Below are 23,483 nucleotides of genomic sequence, written 5' to 3' on the forward strand. Positions count from 1 at the left end.
CCCGCCCTTCAGCACCCGCAGCGCCGCGGACAGCACCGGCCCCGCTCGCCTCCGCCGCCGAGCCCGACTGCCGCCCGCCCCCGCCCCCGCCCCCGCCCCCGCCCCTGTCCCCGCCGCTCGGCGCGCCTCGCCTCGGCCCGCCCCCCCGGCCCGCCCCCGCCCCCGCCCCGCGCCGCCGGCCTCGCCCCTGCGCGCCCCGAAACTTGGCGTTAACTCACTCCCCCCATGCGTTTAGGTTTTCGGGTTTTTTTGTTTTTTTTTAATAGGGCAGGGAAGCTCTTCAGCTCGCGTTTCAGGCAGCGCCGCGGCTTGCTCGCCTTCTCTCTGTAGGGCTTGCCGCTCGCCCAGCCTTTTGGCAGCAGGACTGCTGCTCCCCCCCGCGCCCCGGCACAAGCCTCGCTGCGCTCCCTTGCCCTCCGCAGGCAGCAGCGGAAACCAAAGCCCTGTCCCAACGCGGCTGCAACCCGTGCGCTTTTGGGCAGGTTGCAGCACCAAAGAAGTGCAAGTGCCGTGAAATAGCGAGTAATTCCCAACCGGAGCACGGTGCTTCCATTGGTAAGGCGGGGCGGGGGGGGGGGGGGGGAGTGTTATGTAATATCTATAAGATTTAATATATCAACCGGCTATCTGAAGGCTGGAGTGTGCTGGAGGCTTTGCACAGCCTGTGTCAGTAATCCCTACCATCCATATCAAGTTTTAGTGCCTGAGTTTCGAGGTAAAGCTCTTCACGGAGCTGAGGATACTGGTAACACGGGCTAAAAACAAGGACATGCTGCTGTGAATTATCTTTAGTTACTAAACATAAGAAAAAAAATCAGACAGAGATAAGACTATTAATTATGACCCTCTGCTTATAAGAAAGAGAGCAGATACCTTTGGATGAACAGAAGCAAAACAAACTGGAAGGAAATGGCCTAAAAATTGGAAATATTTTAGGTGAAGTGAAGCAAAGAAACAACAAATTGAAGTCTCACCTGAATCTGTTTTGTAACAGATTGAATTATTTGATTTACTACTTTTTAATTAATTCATCATCCAGTTCACCACCTTTAAAGAATAGCTACTTAATTTTTAACATGAAATCATTAGGAAAACGAAGTATCTAATTTTCATAGCATTACGGGTTACCTGCGTCAAGCCTTTTCAGCGAACGTCTTACAGATTAAAGCATTAAACTGTCCTTAAGTCATCCATGACTAGGGTAAGACAGACTGAGGTCAGCTGCTCTGATCTACAATAGCATGCTAAGTTAATTATCTTTGCTTCTATATGTGGAATAAACTTGCAGTGACAAACAAAATAGGTAAATCCAGTACTTAAAGAACTGAACTAGTTAACATGGGAAGTCATAAAATGGGATATTTTGGACTGCATTAGCTTATTCCTATTTTGTAAGAGAGTTCTTATTGGACTGCTAATTAGGTCATGGTACTGCAAGAGGAAATATAATTAACTTTCACACTTTTATAGACAAACTGTATGAAATAAAGCCAAATCAGACTTGCGTTGATACAACGCTTTATAATTGCCAGCAATCATGAAAAACAGATTGGCTGGCATCCAGTTAAGATTTCTGAACCACTATAGTTCTATTCCCCCCTCTTTTGTCTCTTGGGCCCTCTCAGGCTGCTTGCAAAGTAGAGACTGAATACAATTTTACTACTTACTGACAATTTTGGGGGTGCCAAACTGATATGTACAGTCAACTTCACTTCTTATTAGCACAGCTGCACCAGATGCTCCCCTGGAGAAAGGTAAACTGAGAAGAACCGACTTGTTCCAACTAACAGAAATTGAAATTCTGTAATGGCAAACAGGGACCTTGCTTGTCCGCTCTCCTTTGCTGTTTTGAAAGTACATGAAACAAACCGTCAACAATAACATAACTGTTATAAATGAACAAATTTTAATGAAGTAGTCGGGAAATCTATCAAATTTTGCAAGGTCTGACATGTTATCACTCGGTTTGACTTTGAAAATTGATACACAAAGAATCACAATGGAAAGCTATAGGAAAAAATTTGAAAATTATAAATCTTGTGATGCTCTTAAATTGAGTAAAAATAAGGATATCATGCCATGTAATGTATGACACAATATTTACATATCCTTGCATTTTTATATGTATCTCATCATGCTTACCTTGTTTCTCTTCTTCTGTGGACCCACTAGGGCATCTAGTTTACAAAGCTTGTGTTTAATTAAAATTATTTTTATGTATTTGTAGCACATACAGAGCTATAACGAGGAAAAATTAGAAAATGTATCAGCTATCACAAATACAATTTTTAGGAAATAAATTCTGCTTATTCTTATTCTGACAGCCATGTGCCTTCTGCTGGATGGATGATATTTATGAGCTCCGTTTTGTGTATTTGCTCTGTTCTTCTGCAAAAAAAATGTGAATGAAATAAACTTTTTTCATTATTTTGTGACCCATAGATTCCACCGTCCCTGTGTTCAGTAAAAACGTTTTAGCCCACAGAGCATTTCAGTGGAGTATTACTTAATGCAGACCTGTGAACACTACTTTCGTGGGCAATGTATTGTGTTTAACAAGTAGTTGTTAGTCCAGAGAGACTGCTGGTGCTATTCCTGATTTCCATAAGTGCTTAATTCGGATAGTGTATGACAATTTCTTACCAGGTGCTATGTAGTATGCCACAGAATTTTCACAATTTGGTGTATTTAACAGTCCAATGTGTATGACAGTTATGCTTGGGTTTCATATTTCTACATAAATACTACATTTGAAGTATTTACCATTTTTTATTGGGCAACTGAGAAGTTGTACAGTAAGTACTGAGGTTTTCTTGTACAGGTGAGAAACAGAGGAGCTTCAAAGCTGCATTATGCTTATTAAGACTATTATTATTAATAATAAAGATTCTCTATGTTGTATTTATGAGGGCATTTTTTAATGTAGGATTCAATACAGCAGGAAACTGTATATAAGACAAAGAGAAGATCAAAGACTCAATATATCAAGGGGAAGTCAATACAAAAAAGCACATGGCCAAAGTTTGGAGACCTATTTAGTATGTGTCCAAAACATTTGTTCTCATAATTTACAACCTATACCTTGCTCGCTGTATTTAGAAGTCACTTTCTTAGTCTGATTAGGGAGATTCAGAATAACATTTAATAGCAGTATTCCAAATATAATAAAGTATTTTATATTCCAGATATCTCCGTCTCCTCTTTTAATGTAAAGTGAGGTTTTACAATGAGATAATTAACTTCAATTATTTGATTTTTCTGTAGTATATCTTTAAAGATTCAAAGTGGAAAAAGTGCTCACATGAATAGCGTTGTTAAGTCACCAGAGAATTCAGGATGTTAAAATCTGATACTACCGAGTATCAATTAATTTATTGTCCCAGCTAAGCTGACAATTATGAAGTAGTAAACAAGACTGAAGAAACTTGAATTCATATATATATATATACACATATACACACACACACACATATAGAGAGTATAAATATTCTTTGAAACAGGACTGTGCAATATTTTAAACAAACTTCTACTTGAAGGCTTAGGTTTAGGCAGTCTGATGGATGTGGCAATGACTAAATGTTCTTTCAAAAAATACAGTCCCAAGTATCGCCCTGCTCTAAGGTTTAATTTCCACTTCTCTCCAGATTATTCCTTTTCTTATTGGAAGAAGGCAGCTGCCCCTTCACTGCAGCTGTTCCTGGTGAAGATCATTGATTAGCTTGAAGTAAATGACAGCAAGAGAACTCTCAGCCTGCTCTAACATGAAAAAGAATGAATTAGCCTCCAAATCTCTCTCTCTCAGATGCGCACAGCATGAAGTTTGGAAAAATAAGTGTCTGTCTTTACCTCATCTTCCAATAGTCAGTGTCTGTTTAATGTTTTAATGAATTTGAAAGGTAATAGTGAATCCACTGTAAGCTCTGAGCTTCTCAAAAAGTGCAATAAAGAGTCCCGAGACCTGGCCCAATGCTTTTATAACAGCAGGACATCATGAGCACCAGCATGGCAGACACTGGCAAATGATATAGAAGAAAATTAGCTTCCTTGTGGCTCGGAGAGAGGTTGTGCCAACCATCTGGCACAGGACAACTCCCAAATAGCAGAAGAATCATAACGGCGCATTAATGTTCACCCCACATTTCATCAAAGCCAGTTCTCAAAAAAGGACTCAATCCCTCAAGAACAAAAAGAAATATAATTGGAATATGTAATTATCTTATTGTTCATCCATAGGAAACCTATCTTTGATACACAACAAAATAACATAAATGTGTACTACAAAACAACAGATGTAAAGTCATTTAAAAAAAAAAGATATTGAGGTTAGATTTGTAGATTTTTCTATTACTAAGGCGATCAAATAATTGCTATAGGTTCATTTTGGTGTGTAGCAACTTTGATAATGATTATAACAAGAGGACATTGCCCCCATTCTCATTTTGTGAATATAAAGTAACAAATGATTAAATGCTGAAGAGATAATACAGTACAGAATTCATATCCAAATTAAAAATTACGATTGAAAAATAATTGGAAAATGAGGATAAATATTTAATTTCTTATCCAGCCTTTTTGTACTTAATTTAGGATCAAATAACCTCATTCAATATATCACTGAAATCTGAAAACATAATACCACTCGATATTAGATAACACAGATTCTATAAATATACGCTGAGAAAGCTGAAGATACTTTGTTTCAGTCCTTAGTAATGATGTTTACAAGAGATCTCTTAGGGCATCTATTGGGGAATCTTAGTACTGCACTCTAAAGAAAGCCTTTAGAAAGAGAAAACAAGAACAAGTTTTTATACTAGTAACAGATTTAAGCAACAAAATCAATTCTAACCGTTTTTTTTTTCTGGGCAGTCTTCATTAGGTTGACTGGAGCATTTAAAGTAAACAAGCAAATGAGAAAAGTGTCTTAGCACTGATCTTGCAAACTTTATAGCTGAAAATACAACTGATGGAAATAAAAGAACTAATACTTTACATTTCATAATTTACTAGCTCATCTGATCTTGAATATTTAAATATACATTGATCTGAACTTACCATGCTGTGCTCATCTATAAACTAAAAATTCATTTTACATGAAGAATTTACTAAAAACTAAAATGAGGCATTTGCTTCATGGTTAAGGGTTAAGCCTTATCAAGAATGACCAAATTCTTGGGTTAGGCTTGCTTAGTCTTTAACTTGGCTTTACCACTTAGATAGTTCATTTTCATTTTGAGCAGTTACCTATGAATTTCTGTTATAATTCTGAAGTTCATGTTTTTCACCTGTTTGCTATATTTTATTTCTGTCCACTAACACAGAACACACTATTTTGTATCTCATTTACTCAAAGCACCATGTAGGGGAGATTTCTGGAGATGAACAATTGCTGTGTAGCTAGGAGTTTTAGCTAACTTGTGATAAAATAAAAATGACTGTTTAGCTTACTTTACAGAAATGATAGCTCTTGAAATTTTGTTGATGAAGTAGCGAGCACCCTGTACCAACTTCATGATCATTAGCTGGATTTATTTTTAAACAGCAGGTCTCTAACTACCCTTACATATTTCTTCTGCTTTTCAAGAGATGGTGACCTGTAACAGTCACCTGCAAGCTATCGTTAGACCTGGATAATAAGTTAAAAAAACAATTAACCTGAAAAAAAATTAACCTGAGACTGAGGCACACTGGCAAATTGTTAATATCCACTACTATTGCAGGTTAGGTAACTCCCTCCCGCCCCAGATGGATCCCCTTATGCACTGGATTAGTTGGTTCTACAAGATATACAGAAATTCTTTCTCACAGCACTATCAAACTACAATTTAAGCATTATCCTTTTATGTTATGCATTATTGAAGGAACAAATCTTCACTGCAACTTTAAAAGGCCGCACAGACTTATGTATTTGAACATCACGTGTTCAAAAATTCCAGTGCAGCCAGTGTCCATCCATGAATTGTCTGATCATTGCAGAGCTATTAAATCACTTCTCCTGTTGTTTGAGAGTTCCTTCATCTTTCCTAATTCAGTGTCATGGGGTTGGAGCATGATCACTTGTTTTCAAGTGAGGTTTTGCTAGGGAATCAGCCAACCCAAATAGTGACTCGATGTCTGGAAGGTAGGTCTAAATGAATATACAGCAATAAATAGCCTAATCCACGCTTAGCTGTCTATCTTATCCTATCTCTGATTCTATCCTAAGCTGAATTAAAGCTATAAAGGAACCTGTTCTTACAAAGAATGCATGTAATGACTTTCAAGAAATCAGGTTTATGAACCACTGTATCTTTATGGAATAAAAGACATTTCCTGCACTTCAGAAGAACAAGAAGAGGATACACTCAATTCAGGAACACAAGGAACATTAAATGGGGCAAATATTCTGCCTTAATGTCTTTGTGACTTCGATATGCCGAAGTTTGCATTTCCTCAGGAGACACATTTCATCAAAGGTTCATAGTAGTGTTGTGACACCAATTCAGTAAAATTCAGTAAAAATATAGAGCACATTTTAGTTAGGGAACAATATTAATCTTAGGTATTAGTCCACAGTTCTACTTAGCAAGAATGCTTCTTTTTTTTTTTCCAGACTGTGATATAATAACTCTGCAACTAATTTTTAACCTTTTTTCTATTAGTACTGTACAGGAGAATGGGATAACACAGAAAGGCTAGTGTGCCTCAGTTAGATACTTACAGATCGTAATATGAAAAGAATATCTTGATACTTCCTCCCCGTAACATACTTCAGGGGTCAAAGTTAAAGATGCAGACTTCCTGTTTGCATCTATTTTATTTTATTTATTTTCCTTCCTTTTTCATAGATCACCCTCTAAACTCTAGCATTCACAAGAGACCACCTCTCTCCTGCCCAGATGATGCTCTGTAGATTATGCTTTTACCAACTAGGGAAGCCAGCTATGGAGTCTGTAATCTGTTACTCCCTCAACCTACAGTGCTTGTAACACCTCGTATTACACTTACAAACCTTCCCATAAACTTACTTCAGACCTTCCATAAAATATGAAATAATATAGTTTGAAGTGTTAAGAGGCACATATTTCTTAAATAATTATACGGATAGGAAAGAGTTACTTGGAACTTTGCAGTGCTTGTACGTCTCAATGAACCCATTTCATGATTCAACTAATTCTCCTCCAAAATTCAGCTAATTTAAAATGACAGACTTTTAATCTCATATAACAAACTATCCAATTAAATGTAAAATCTATTTTCACCAGTACTGTATTATTTGAAAAGTTATGAGATTTGTCAAAAATACCAGATTTTCTCCAAATGCTTTCCTCAAAAAAGAAAAAAAGAGTGCATTACAGCTTGTTAAATATTTAGTTGAAAGATCTTTTTTTTTTGCAATGTCTTGCAGAATATTCCACCATTCATGTAGCTTTTATTAGAGTCAAAAACAGGCTGAATATGTTGTTGTTCTTTACTATTTCTAAGTTTTTTGGAAAGTTGTTTAAAAAGGATTACCCAATCTCATGTGAATGACATGAAAAATGGTAGAAAAATGCCAGAAAAAATAATCTTAATATGCTTTCAAAAGCAGTTATAAATCAGCAGTTCACATTCACTATACATGATATTTATGTGTTTATCCCGACCACGTCTGATGACCTTCCTAGTAGTCATGAACATAAGACAAGTTACTCTCGTAATATTTTTGCAAGGAAAGAAAGTACTCTTTTTGCTTCAATAGGAAAAAAAATGCTGAGAGACGAAGTTGCTTAAGCTATCACAAAGGAAAGCTGGGGCAGTGCAGAGAATGGAAATTTCCCATTTCTTATTCACTCTTAATCATATGATAATAGTTCCTTATCAATCAATGGGTAAATTTAAAAGCATTGATTACATACACTGAAATATTAGATGATCACTATTGATGATAATAGAAAAGGATGTACAGCTGCACTTCAAGAAAAGAGTTCATAAAAATCAAAGTACGTGCTTCTTTTAACAGAAAAGATAATTGATAATAAATTTTACTGCTGTTTGCATGATTTACTTCAATACTATTGATTCAGTAAAACTATTTATATTTACTGCAAAATATTCCCACCATGTTCACTTGCGAAATGTCTGCTACATAATGTACATGCGCTGTATTCGCTCACTACAAAATTCCAAAGGTGCATGCAGTGCTTTCATATTATCAGCGTTTTGGAACAGGATCAAAATAAATGCAACACTTACAGATCTGTATCTGTGCTAAACTATTTACTTGTTTTCAGTCAGGAAGCCAACATCATTCTGAGTATCAAAATTCATAGATCTGCACGGTTCATAGCATATGTTATAAAAACACATTAGATGCTACTTCTGTGTATACTTCTTTAAGATATCAAGTGACATTTATATGAAATTATATTAGAATATTTTAATAAAAGACTACTAAATCAATCACAGAGTTAGAAAAGCAGGCTTAATTTGCCCATTCCTATGAGCATACATATTCTAGCACAGTCTCTGTTTACACAGTTAACAACTGTTTTTTTCCCAGCGCTTCTCTGTTTAGCAAATGGATACTCATGAGGCAATGTCTATGGTCTTTCACTTTTGACAGCTACTTTCTTCAATCCCAGACCTATTCATATACCATTTAAACTCTGAAATAAAGTGTAACTTTCAGTTCAGTTTGATGCAATCACGAGGTTTCAGTACCTCGGTAAAGTCTGGCCTCAGCTGTTTCCTATTGGGCAACTGAAAAATAAGGCACAGGTAATTGTTAGTCACCTGTAAAACGTATATCCTTAGTGACTTACTAAGTTTTGCAGAGGCAGCACACTATTTTCAAGGCAATAATCAAATGGATAAACCAAGAAACTCTCTTCTTGCTCCTCTTGCAGTCTTGCTTTCTCATTTGCTACATAAATTTAAGTTTTTGCAACTGGTAAGAGATTGTTCATACAGAACATATGTGTATCCCCTATGTAATCCTTGCTCATACTAAGACCTTTGCTCTTCTTGTGTATGAGATGAAGAAGGGTAAGATAATTTCTCTGTACATATATTTGCATTACAATTGAGGTAATTATGTACCTATATATATAATTATATTTATATTACCATTGACTAAGGAAACTCATTTCAGCATCTATCTATTTGAAAATAAAAACAATTTGCAAATCATGTGCTAGAATTTCTACATCTCCTATTACAGAACATAACAAACCCAATGTAAATTGGTAATCTTCCTAATCATCTATTAAAAATTACCTACAGATGAAGATTTATTTCCCTAATAAATTCCCACAGAAGCTTGAATAATGAATATATTTAAGAACCAGTGATTTAGCAAATATAGGAAAGGCAAAATTAATGAGATATTCATGTGATTTATTTGCTGAGCTCTATTAGACACTGCTCCAAAAATAAAGGAAAAAGCAAATCAGCAGGACAATTCAAATGCATTCTAGTACTAAGCACTAACACTCACAGGCTGTACCAAACATATTGGAGCTTATGGTGGTATCAGTAATCGTGTGACTGGATAGCATATAATCACCAAAAGCCCTGCAATACAAAATCATCTTATAGCTCAAACCTGTGTTAGGTGCCAAGGCCTATTAGGAGATTTGCTTAGACCAACCACAAAAGCATAGCAAAATTACATTCTCTTATTTAACAGCTGCTTTTCACATGGGGTCATATTATAGTCTAAGTCTCTGTGGACGTAATACAAAATTAGCAAGCGTGAAGCTCTTGCCTATCCCAGCTGCAGCTGCTAACTCCATCCATGCAACATGGAGATCCCTCAGCTAGCTGGCTTAGCACAAGGTTGGTGCAGTTGTCAGTCTAGTTGTAGTAAAGAAGCAGACTAAGATACGACCTATCTGTAGTGCAGCTTTATCTGGCATAAACACTCTTTGAAATACAGTTTTAAAATAAAAGCCAGCATTAAACTGTGCTATAGGCTTTTGCCTAGATTCTGCTGTCATGCTCTTATAAATCTGGAGACACAATTAGGGTCAGCTGAGTGGCCTTGCTCTAGACCAGAATATGCAAAAGCGAAATCAAGTTCATTGTGCTTTGAATATACTAGCACATTCCATCAGCAGCAAAAAAAAAGTAGAGTTAAACAAACACTGCAGGAAAGTTTAATGTTAATATGAAATTGATAGAATTTATATCTATTTTCAAGCATGAAAGCAGTATTATAGCAAGCACTTTGGTTTGCTGCCAGAAGAGTACATAGAATCTCTTCCTGTCAAGAAGAGTACACAGAAACATGGTAACAAAATAATTCAGAATATACAGAAACATTTTGATGCATGGATCTTGTTTCTACCCAAATCTGTGAAGTATTTACTGAGTGCACTTTCGTCAGACTAATACTCCATGTTATGATGTAGAAGCACCAGTTCAAACCTATAAATGACTGTGATATACCTTACTTTAATGTATAGTTAACCTGATTAAAGTTCTATCCTAGCATTCAAGTCTTAGCTTCAAATCCCTCATTCGTTATCCCTTTGAAACAATTAACTGATTGTAACAAAAGCCAAAATAAGGTCACTACACTACCTGGCCTTATTCATTATACAAGTGTACACTCAACAATTCTTCTAAGCATACTAGTAATCAGTCTGCAGAGAGCATACTGTCTACAGGTCAACTCATAAAGCCTGCTTTGAGCAGAAAAACTTTTAAGAAGCACGAGGAAAATCACCATATCACGTTCTTCAGTTATATGGATTCTTTCCATGCGTTGTCTTTGAAAGAATTAAACCAAATTCCTACTGATCCCAGTTGTAATTGATACTTCCAACTGATTTTGTCTTACAGCTTTTGTTCTTTTAGCTGTTCTGGAGCTGAAGGTATGACGGTTTCATAATAGTAGCTTTTATTAGCAAGCTAAATGTTATTCCATTCTTACCTACAAAGCTTTATGCATTAAACTTCCTAAGCAAGTACCTAGTTTTAAAAAAGAAGAAAAGAGCTCAGTTTAGGAATGAAACTTTTACAAAAGATACAGAAAATATCTGTGTTATTTTGAATGCTCATTTGTTTTCCTCAGGGTGCTTGTTATTTGCTCTGTGTTTAAAACTTTTTTTTTCCTCAGGAAAAATAGGTGTCATGCAAGCTAAGAAGAGAAATGAACCTAAAATGACACTATTAATTAATTCTCAAGACAGACTTGAAGTTAATTGTATTCTTCAATGCCTTTCCTAATTGTAGGGTTGTTTAAAGACATGCTGGAGGACCAGAACAGTCAAAAAAAACTTTTGAAGAAGGCTAAAAGCAGCAAGAGCAAATAAGGGACGGGTGAGTAAAGACAGTTAAGAGACAGAGGAAATAAAAATCTAGAAGCAAATATATTGTTGTTCTCTTTTTTTTCTCCCCTAGACTCTCACTGCTATACCACCAAAGCGCAGCTGATCTGGGTTAATTCAGACTACTAAGTTTTAGCTAACACAGTTTCTTATGTTTGGTATCTCAAAGTGATACTGCAAGAAATCTTGCAAGACAGGCAAGTCCAGATAAGTAGTTAAGATTGGTCTTGGAGGACTGTAATCTCAAGCCAGAATTTGAAAATCATGAGAAAGATCACAAGGGACATTAAACCAAAATTTAATGTCGTATGTGGCTTGTACTCATATATACAGATGTCTGAACGGTGACTCACAAGGAGGTCTGTCCCTATTGGGAAATCACTTTGGTAAAATTTAGGTACATTTAAGTACTTCAATGAAACAAAACTTAAGGGTGTATCTTTCTAATTAGTATCAAACCCATTACACTGTGCCTAATTTGCTTTCTCTGCTTAGACAAGAAATAAGAATAATTCTTTGCAATCAATTCTGTTAGCTCATCTTCCACGCTTTCATTCACCTTACAAGAACAAAAAAAATTAACATAACAACCAAAACTACTTTGTTTTACAGGATTCTCAGTGTTTTTTTCCTCTAATAATCTTGTTAGAGAGAACTTGGACCTTTGTAACCAGAAAGTTTTCTGGACTACTAATTGCAACTTCTTAAAAACTTTAAGCATACAGAGACCAGGCTAACTATGAAATACAGTCAAAACTATTCTGGCAGGACACTTTTTATGTTGGAAAGTACCGTTTTGTTAGAGGGGAAGTGTTAATTTTGAGACTTACCATTTTTTAAAAAACTAATAAAAGCTTTTCTAATGAGGCTTTAATATTTCACTTAAAACTTTGCTTTAAAGTTATTAAATTTATTTTAGGAGATATTTTGTTACCATGTCAACTTCTTGAGTTTCTTTGAATCAAAATGTTCTTTTTATTAGATTTTATTCAGGGTTCCAAAACCCTGAAATAGAAGTGTTTGCATAAGAAGTTAGCATTTCACTCCAGTTTGAAAGCAATCATTTAAAAAAAAAGGTTTCTTATACAAATGGTAATTCTAAATTTAGATCAGCCTGCCACTATCTTCCAGCTAACTTGATGTAGTTAGTATCAGTTAGATCTTTTGCAGTTAGGATTGTCCTCCAGTTTATGTCAGTTAGAACTCTAGTAAGAAAACTAATGTGGTTCTTTCAAGCAAAAAATAACATCTATATAAGTAGCAACAAATGACTAATACTTTCCTCGGTTTCTAAATGCTTTACACTGTTTCACTGCCTATAGATATTAACCTGCTTCATAGTCTTACTGCTTTTAAGTGGACAGGAAAACTTTATAGTTCAACCCACAGGATACGTGCACAATTTGTCATATTCAGTTTTATACAGTACAAAGAATAAATTAAAATCTATAACAAGACTTAGCTCTATGGTTCCTCTGTAAATGCTATAATTTTGTTACGTATTTCCACAGCCTTAGCCAGTAAATTATGAGGTGACTGAAACTTTAAAAGTAGTCAATCTCCATTCCTCAGAATCGTTGAAGACATCAATCTATATTGTTTCAAACATTGTTTATACTCACTATTGGGTGATGCGTTAAATTCACATTAGCTAGTGCAAGTTGTCATACACAACACAACTTCTGGTAAAATCCTAGGTGTTGTAACTTTGCTGTCATTGGAACTTCTGTTGCTGATTTTCCATGAGACCTTCATCAGGTCAGTATAAATGTTAGTTAAAACCTATATTAGTGCTGCTATTTTTTTCTACTAGAGCCAAATAGAATATTGGCCGTTTTCTGTTTGGTTAACATATTTAATAGTGTGATTTCTTTCAAAGTCATGCAGAAAAAATTAGGAGTTAAAAGTAATTCACAGGTATTTCTAAGATGTTCTTCACTATCATAATAGTCAAGAATTTCACATATGCTAGTAAAACATCGCAGCAACTCTGAGACAGGGAAGTAAGGATAATTAGTAGAGCTGGTCAGGACAATTAGAGAAAGACAGTCTGACAGTATAGCAGTTGGAGCAGCTGTCTAGGATGAGGGAAAGCAAAATCCTCACTGTAAGTCAGGTTCCCCCCACACCCCACCCCAGACAAAAGAGAGTGGCCTACTGATAGGCTGATTTGATCACTGTAATTTCACTTCAGAAAAAATTATTTTCACAAAATAAAATTCTAGCCTTAGTAATCATCTCTGATTTTGGCCATCCTGTTTCTAATGAAAGAACTGGATCATAGACAGAGAAATTAAATTGTTTTCCAAAGATCACCCAGGAAGCTAGTGACAGGTATGAAGAGAATCCAGATAGATTGACTCATGCACTAATAAGGCTGTTTTTGAGATGTTAAGTATTTCTTATTGCTAAACAGTTGGAGTCATTTTTCAATGGTTAGCTGGCTTTACTTCAATGAAACTACCTAACTTGCAACTGATTCTCTAGTGCATGGTTGAATCTCTTTAGCTTATATTTTAATAAAATACATCCACTTTCTGACTTTAAAATTCCACTCTGTACTGTAGCAAAATCAATTAATTCCCATTCTGTGCTGACGCACAGACAGAAATTCATGATTTTATTACATGTAGATCTGATTAGCGCAATGCTTCCAGTTTCTGTAGTACACAGATGCTCTCCGGTTTTCTGTTATACAGCAGCAAGGCTCTGTGCAGAAGTTGAATCTACCAATCATATTAGTCCTGTTCTGGACTCAGTTTGTATCTTTGCGTGTCTGCACACCACTCAACGCTTCGTCTGTCACCTACTACATAGTGTTGTGCATGGTCTGACAGCTGCCTACTCACTCAAGATGTTTTGTTTGTTCAGATCTTTAAATTTTTCTGTATCAACCAAATGTTTCTCTTTTTATTAGTAGGTGTTAACTTATATTCCTGATATAATCTGATAATATAATCCAAATCTCCCAGGAAGGACCATTATAGTGATTTTAAGTGCAGGGCAGAGATTTTAATTTTTATTTAGCATATGACTGAGGCTATTCTTATTTTGTTTCCTGCAAAGCACTCTAAAGCAAGGAGACAAATACTTTGATGTATGGGAATCCAGCTCTTAGCCTCTAAGTTTATATTTTAGCATTTATGTTAAGGTGAACAACAGATAACTAACTGAAGATTCTGATACCTAATATTAAGCATCAAGACTTGAAAAAAATCAACACTGTTCTACTTGAGCACTTCCAACAGTGTTTGTTTTGATTAGTTAAATGTAAAATGTTTTGAAAACTCTCAGTATGAATGTTCTGTTGTATTTTGGCACACCTTATCATACACGGTTTTGTATTGTTACTCTATAAAACTCAAAATTTCATGCTGGCATTATCAGGTGTGTTTTTAGTTTCAAAACTAAGTTTTCTGTTATCTTTTGAATGTTTTTTCATCAAAAATGAAACAGGAAGAACTATTTGCTGTGCCGCAGTGTATCTGTCACATGCAGTGCTCTGCAGAGTAAATGTAGATGTGTAACCTGTGTTATTGAAAAAATTAACTCATGGAGCAATCTGTTAAACATTAAACATTCACGGTATTTTGTTTTCTTCCTTTCCTTTTACATTTACGTGACTCAGAATGTGTGTAGCATGCATAAAAGTATCTTTTGTGAAGCTGTAGGAAGCCATTGTGCAATTTAGATGGGAATTTATGTAAGAGAAAATACTCTCCTGAGAGGTGTGGGCATTTCAAATTTAATCCTTCATCACAACTAAGGTGAAAGACTCTTTCCTTTTTATAACCCGACGTGTACTTAGAATGAAGCAACTAATCACATCCTTTCTTTAGAGACCATTACTCTTTCTTCTACCTTTGTGTGTGAGGATAATTGAAGAATTAAGGAAGTTTTCATTCAATCTATATCCCAGCTATGTTAAAAAAAAAAAAGCAGCACTATAAAGAAAACCACTTGACTTTGACGGTCTCTTGGCAATAATCATTAAATAATGAAAGTCTTAAAGTCACAAACAGTGAAAGCAATACATTTTCAGAATACTGTAAAGCAAGTGTTGGGGTCAGTGACTTAACACAAATGCAGTTAAACATATCTAGCAGTTATAGAAGAAGAACCAAAAGTATGAATACCTGTATAATCATTTGACACATTTTAGAGGAAAAAACTCTTTCCCTGGTGCACAAATTCCAACATCCCGCCACAGTAACCAAAAGAATGACATGCTATCACTACATTGTGTGCATAGCTTTAACTGTTCAGAGTTGTGCACTCTTTTGTTTTGTTTGCTTGTCTTTTGTTTGCTAATTAAGCTAGCTGAGGTACAGTGTAGGATGGTCTAAGTTCTGTTTTTTACTTTGTTAGTGCATTACCCAGAGACTCTATTAAAGGAAAACAGTTTCTTGTTTTCTCTCTCTCCTCTCACATTAGTCCCTGTGGTAGCAACACTGAAAAATCAAAGGTCCTAAGGAAGGCAGGAGAAGATTAACTCTGAGAAACAGAGCATTATGGGGGTCAGTGCAACTGGTTAAATTTAAGTACACTGAACTAACATAACACTTCCAAGGATGATACGCAATTTACTGAACTTACCTGGCTCATGTGAGAAAACTTAGTTTCTTCCCAACCCAAAACTTGCCCGTGATATCTTAAGTCTGTGATGAAAACTCAGTTTCCACCCACAGGCAGCCTGAGTGACAGTCTCTGATTATCAGTTCTTCCTTATGAAATATAAACTTTCTGTGGTGTCAGGTTGACTTAGGAGAGATACTTTTTGCATCTTCCTGGTTTCTAGTGCAGCTACCTGGGGAACTAATTTGAGAAAGAAATGAAACATTTTAATCTTGTATGAGAACACTTTCAATCTGTAGATTACATAACTTGCTCTAAATTTGCTGATGTTTAAACGACCTTAAGCAAACTAATTTTAGAGTTAATACGTGCAAACTTTCATTAGATAACATAAAGAGTGCAATACAAGAGCAGGTTTTCAGTTTCCCAGCCTCAGCAACACTATTCATTTTCTTAATCCTGCTCAGAGCGTTTGACATCTCATAGTAGGAAATCATTAAATCAGCAAGATTGTGGAGAACAACTTCTTTCAGTTCCATACCTGGTAGAGTCTAGACTTGCACCTTGATGCTCAAGTGTCTTTCCCAAAGGTTTTGTTTGTTTGTATTTATTATTTTCTTCATTCCTATAAATGCTTAATCATATTTTAACTTGATAGACACTTGGACATAGGATTATGGTGTTTGTAGGCAATTCAACTGTACAGCTGAAAGTGTGTAAACCGCGTTTATTTTTGTCAGGTTTAACTTGTTAACTTTCAGTACCATCTATCGTTTCTTATTTTATGAGTGTGCTTACCAGGTGCTGTTTTGGGTGCTCTGTCAAACTTCCCTCTTATTAAGCTCTTTTTAGCAAAATAATTATAAGCCTTTTATTTTTATCCTATCTTTTAACTGCATTCAATCTCATTAAATCCCATGCAAGAGAGTATAATGGCCAGACTATTCAATGGTTCCCATCCATGCAGCAAGAGCTTTTGTAACATCAGTGAAGTTTTTTGTTTAAAATCCTCTCATATAGGCAACATTACTTTGCAGTCCCTCTGGCAGACAGTATAAAATCATAATTCTGTCAAATTCTGGGGGGAAAAAATCCCATAAATTCAGGAGGACACGATTTCACCCATTCTGGGATTTGCTTTGCCCTTTGCTGAAAGAAAGGTATTCAAAGTAAAAAGATACAATCTTTTAATGGGAAATTATATCTTTTTCATTTTCCAATCCTGCTCTGTGTCTTTAAGAAGTAGGATAAATTCACATTCTATGTATTTGTATCAAATGGCTTACCCTGGTAGTCTTCTGTCAATCTTTTTACTATTCTGAAACATGTACTTTATTTGCCCTGAATGCCTTATATGCTGAGTGAAATTGTTACCTCATATCCATTTAATGTTGCTGGATACTGTTGGATCACAAAACTACACTGGTGCGACTGAATTCTCAGACTTTTCAACATTTTGTTAGTCATCAAACTAAAATGTACCACTTCAGAGCATCATGTTTTCACTTCCCGTCATGACTTTTAGGACCTATCTTTGTTTTTCTTTTCTTTGCCTGCTATGGTACTATTTGTGCTCATAAATGATCTCTGATAGGAACAATGATTAGGTAAGCTTTTTTCAGCCTTCAGGCAGTTTTGAATAAAGATGAGATATGTCAAGAAAATAAATTTAATTTGAATCACTGCCTAAGGCCTTAACCCCGTTCCTATTAAAAGTATCCAGTGTTTTTTCTTTGAATTCAGGGAGAACAAGGTTTGACTGAACAACGTACAAATACTGATATACAAGCCAATCAAGGATAAAATCTCAGTTTGTTGATCCCAAACTAAAAAGAAACACAAACCTAATATATACATGTGCTTTTCTTATTTTGAAAGAAAAATTCAAGTGTTTGGCTTACCAGCATTCTTCGTTTGTATATTGTTACATGTACAGCATATAGGTGAAAGGCTCAGAGCAGCTAAGCATGAAGAGTGAGCACAAGGGCAGAAAAGAAATAGGTAAAATGGGAACGAGAAGAGGTATCAGTGTTTCCTATTTCATTCCAGGACCTTGTCCCTTGACTGTCCAACTGAATATATGTTTTTGTAATATACCAATTTTGAACTTTCTTTCATAATGTACTTCTGGAGAAAACCAACTAGTTTCTTCCAAGAGCTCTGACACAATTGATAAGACAATTTTTTTTACGGCCAGTGCCTAGTTAGATTCCTATCATTCAGGATAGTCTCCAGTTTCATCTCAGCGGCCTTTCTCCTTTTAACACTCTCACGTACACATGCCATCCTATACCCCAAGAACATGTTATTTTAAAAACGAAACAACCAGAAATAATCCTGCACTCAGCGAGAGGACTGAAGACAGTAAAAAAATGACAAAAATAACTATTAAATGGAAAATATATTGTGACAAATAAGAGTCAGGGGTCAATACTGCACTGACCAGTTAGAATGTATTCCTTTCCTTGACTTTGTTTGAAATGAATCAAACACTTACTTACACTTTCACCTGAGTCACTATAATAAAAGGAAGCTGATCCTTACGAATGTACAGTATGACTCTGCCTTATAATAGCAAATAAATCATATTAATTCATCATATGTTTACGTACATAAAGAGATGACAGTGAAGAGTACATTCTTTGCTGTAGATAACTTTTACACATAAATTTGCCTTTCCTACTTCTGTACACAGATGCGCTGGTTTGTAAATATATGTGTGTATTTTATTTTGTATAGTGGCAAATGTGTGCTTATTCTGCACTTTAACTAAGTACGAAAGCTAAGTCTTGCAAAGATGTGTGTCCTAACCTTCCAGTTGAAACATTTCACAGCATGTTTTTCCTTAAAATAGAGCAATTGTATTTTAAAAAAAAAGAAAGCAAAAAAAACTTAAGAAAGATAGAAAATTACTTCCAAAAAATGATCAATGACAGCTATTTATAATAAAATCAAAAAATTTTTGAGTAAGATTTCTATAGGATTAGTATAGAAAACACCACTGGAAAGATTTTTTTTTTTAATGTGATCTCAGAAACATTTATCTTACAGGATAATTTATTTCAAAATAAATTGCATTAATTTTCACTTTGTAAATCTGTTATTCCTTAGCTCAATACCTACTTGTTTGTGCACATGCTCGATGGTTTCTAATCAAAAGTAGCAAACCACATCAATTTTGTTCTGCTTCTGAAAGTGATGGATGACTTAGCTCAGTTTAGAGAACATGAAGATCTACACTTTTTCCTTGAAGGAAACTCAGATGCAAGGCCATGTTACTTTTATTTTTCATTTAGTATATACCCTTAGTCAGTGACAAATCTCCCATCTTTTCATTCTCATACCAGTGTGATTGCTCAGCAAGCTTATATATAGTTTGTTAGAATACTCAATTTCTAACTCTGGACCTCTTAAATTTCCTTTATTATTGTCTGGAATTTCAGCAGCTACCCTATCCTTGCTATACTACATTGGGAAAACACACATTTTACATAAAATAGTAATTAATATAAACAAAGACTCAGTAAAGTCATACTGTAAAGTGTAAGACTAGCTGTAAAATACAAATAGAAAAGTTGTTACCAACAGATGGATTATTTATGTTGTTTGATTAAGAGAAAAATAGCTGTGCAAAGGAATTAATGGTTTCCCATTCCTTGAAATTAACTGAATATACATTTATAAAATATTTTTGAGTATCATATTTGTCTATTTAGGATCTAATCAATCAAGCTTGAATAATTACTCTTTTTTAGGAAGCTTTTAATGGGCATTTTCAAGCCAAATGAAACTGATTTTTCAGAGAAAATTTCATGAGACAACATATCAAATGCCTAATTAAAATCTTAATGTCACACACATTGTTCATTCTTCACCTCCATTTGTAGTTTTATGGCAAAAAATAAACCCTAAACATTGTCTTCCAAAATTAGATCTATAGAAATAGGCTTACACTTAATTTATTACTCTACTGAAAGAGTAGATGTTTTTTGAATAGAGTTAAGTTGAATTTACATGTATAGCAAATAATTATTAGACTCAATCTTCATCTTTTTTAGGAGAAGGGCAGTCAAAGCCTTGTTTACTGTTGTGCAAATACCTATGTAGCAGAATTGCAAGTACTCTGAGTAGAACCAGCCCTGAGCCCACCATGTTTATTTGGGGTTACGGCACAAATGTCACTGTTCTGTAGCTGTCAGATTATATTTGAATGAACTTTTAAAAACTGTTTTAAAGAAAATTTGTAGTAGTTGTAAAAGTCTCTGCCTGTTTATATTTGTTTGCTCTCAGTTTGTATGTTCTATGAGATTTAAAGCAGATGATTGGGTCAAACTGACTTTTTCTAAGGGGAATCTCTAACTTCTCCCATGGGGTGTTACAGTCCAAGGTGGGATTGGCAGTAGCAGAGGTAGCAGCAACAGCAAGGAGCTGGAGGTCTGGAAGAAAGAGGCAAACTATAACTCTGTGTGAAAATGAAGCGTAGTTTAAATTCACACGCAAGGAAACACAGGCAGTAGCACACGCAGTGTCACATGGAAGACTGCATAAAGTTTTGGTTGCTTGTTTTCAGGAAAGGTGAATTCAGACTATAACTGAAGCAAATAAATAAACAGAGAAATAAATGCCAGGTTGGGGAATAGAGACTACAGGATTAAAGGAGAGGATCCTGACTTGTTTAATTTTGCCAAAAAACAGACTGACAGGGAAGGTGACTCATATTTCTAAAAAAGCTTCATGTGAAAAACAAAGCAAACTAAATTCTCTTCCTATGTTAAAGCAGTATAATACTGACGTAAAGGAAAAAGTATACCTTGGCTATAAATTCAAGCCAACAAAAATCCAGCCCAGCAATCCCAGGATTAACATTCTGAAACAGTTTTCTAGAAGATATACTCAGACTTAGAAGGCCTCCCAACCCTACCTATTTTTAAAGTGTTGACTGGTCACCCTATGAAAGGAATAATTAAATGGCTTTCACTAGTCTATGAGGGGACTGGCGTCTTTTATTCTCATTCTCATATTTCTTAATCTGTGCCAGTTTTCAGGTCACTTCAAGAAAGCCAAATAAGATTCCTATTTAATAACCTTGTAACATTATTTGTAAACAATGAATTGTATTGTTACCACTTTTGTTTCATGAGAGGAAAATCTTAACTTAGTAAACAAGTCAGCCTTAGAGATATGGCTTGAAAAACACTGTAAGCAGCAGTGCATCATACCGTATAGGAAGGAGGAAGTCACATGTTTATGCCTTTTTTCTTGCTACCGAAAGAGAAAATTCTGCAATAAAGAACTGCATTCTATAACCCATATAAAATCAGCCTTTTTCCCCCTCTTTCTCCTTGTTTTTCTTTTATCTATTCCCACTGTTGAAAAGCAGTATCAGAATAGCAACAGTTAATAACCAGATGGACCTGTTTCAAGCAGGACGCTATTCTTCGCCAAAAGAGACAAGAAGCTCTTGAGGAACTACTCAGCCACTGCCGTACCCCGTCAAACCCCTACCACGAGGCACCAAAACGTGTGAGGAGAGGCTGAGAGAGCTGATTCTGAGACCAGAAGGTTAGGGAGCATCCAATTGCTGTCTTCAGCTGCCTCATGGGGGTGTAGAGAAGATGGAACTAGTGTCTTCCAGAAGCATTCCGAGAAAAGAGGAGAGGCAACAAGCCGAAATTGCAACAACAGAAATTTCAATTATATGCAAGAAAAAGTTATTCACAACGAGAGCAGTCAACCATAGGAACAGGTGGTGCAGAGAGGCTGAGCACTTGTCGTTCTTGGAGATGATGAAAACTTGGCTGGACAAGAACCTCAGGGATCAGATCTAACTTTGAGTAGTAGGTTGGACTACGTGGCCTTCAGAGATCCCTTCCAACCAAAATTACTCTATGATTCTGAAAGTGATCCATATTTCTGCAGCTCTTGCTTGGACTGGAAATGCGTGGATGCATTTCCTCATGCAAGTTATAATGCACCTAGCTCAAGGTTATACCTTTCTGATCATATTTAAAGATCACACCATAAACATAACAATTTATAATGTATTAATTATATTACGAGTTTCACTGAAAAGTGTAAGAATTTTATGTTTCTAGCATCTTTCTCATGCTTTTTAATCCACAAACTTTGAAAAAGTCAATAAACAAAGACAAGTCTAAGGGATGATTTTAGAGAGGTTTAGAAAACCAAATGTGTTCTGATAGAAAAACTAAGATGTTGGATCCTTAATATAATGTTACCTCTTCATAGCAGAGTTCGTCTCTGAAATAGCTACAGCTTTTGAATTTAAATGCTGCCAATCAGTCAGTCTTTTATTTTACACCCATGAAAAAAAGGACAAGAAAAACTGCACCCAGATAAACCGTTGCTGAGAAAATCATTGTGTAAAATCCATAAAGTATGCTGTAATACCAAAAAATATAGTTGAGTTACCTACAGTTCAACACCATGGGAGTACATAGGTGAAGGTTATTTACCCCAGATATTAACTATTGCTGCTATGCATACCAATAACAAATTGATATGAAAGCAATGTTTAAAATAAACAGGACCTTCTTGACAAAGCTGACAGGAAGTCTAATAATGTATTCTGATTAGAAACATGCATATTTCAGTTGGTGTCAATATTTGCATTAACTACGAGTAATGTAGTCTTTCTTCATGCAATTAAAATGAGATGTAAATACCTAATCAAAATAGACATTTGACTAGCAGCAGCATTGTTCAAATTTGTCCTCCTATGAGCAGATGAACGGCAATCTGTGTAGCGCTGTAGTGCTGTAAATGCAGCATTGCCATTGCTAGTAATAGGCCACAGGCTTTGTACTGAGTTTGCGAGGCCTCAGGACTGAGTTAATCAGGCTTGCTTTGTCTGAACTTGCCTTGACCCTCTTGGGGTCTTTGTTGGTTTTTGGTTTAGCTGCAACAGCCACCTGGACATTAAAAATACTGCTATGTCTAATTTTTTTTTTACTTTTGCTTATCTTTATATGATATTACCAAAATTTTTAGATCAATAGTAGTAACGAGTAATTATTCTGGGCAGAATGGGATATTTATGGCTTTAATGTAATGAGGTAGCATACAGGAATACAGGCCTGAAGTGATAGCAGAGGCTTAGAGAAATGAGGACACAGGATTTGGTGCAGGGGCATCCAGGCATAAGGTGACACGAGACAGAGCACGGGCTGGCACTGGAGACCCCAGGAACCCCAGGACTACAGACAGCTCGCCAATGGTCAGTCAAAGACATGCAAGCCTGGTGCTGAACAAAACCAGTTTGAGTCAGTAACAGAACAAAGAACAAATATCTAATATATGCAAAATGCACTGTATATAGTAACCTTTCAGACCAACAAAGAAAGAGTGAGGTGTAAAAGTGTGCTAGCAAACATATAAAACTGTCCCCAAGTGCATTCTAGGCCAAGGAGAAAGAAACCATCACCATCACACTCCTCCAGGCAAAGGGATGCTGATGTCTTACCGTATTCCCCCTGCCCCAACCAGACTGATGTTGACCTCAGGACCTAGATCAGCAGTGGAAGGATAAGAATCACACCAGGAAAAGGAGTAAATACTAGGAAGTATCTATATAACAAATTTAACTCTATTATT

At 35.8% G+C, this 23,483-nt stretch overlaps 1 long non-coding RNA gene across 2 annotated transcripts; it reads left to right on the plus strand.

Moving 5' to 3' along the window:
• The first annotated feature begins 254 nt into the window (after positions 1-254).
• On the plus strand, positions 255-23,483 carry LOC138067047 (uncharacterized). 2 transcript variants are annotated; one of them, XR_011140718.1, is made up of 3 exons: positions 255-555; positions 11,200-11,286; positions 21,250-23,483. It is a non-coding gene; the product is annotated as an uncharacterized lncRNA (long non-coding RNA). The 2 variants fall into 2 exon arrangements; XR_011140719.1 differs by lacking the exon at positions 21,250-23,483 and adding an exon at positions 13,994-14,666.

Source organism: Struthio camelus, chromosome 4 (genome assembly GCF_040807025.1).
Source record: "Struthio camelus isolate bStrCam1 chromosome 4, bStrCam1.hap1, whole genome shotgun sequence".
Lineage (NCBI taxonomy): Eukaryota > Metazoa > Chordata > Aves > Struthioniformes > Struthionidae > Struthio > Struthio camelus.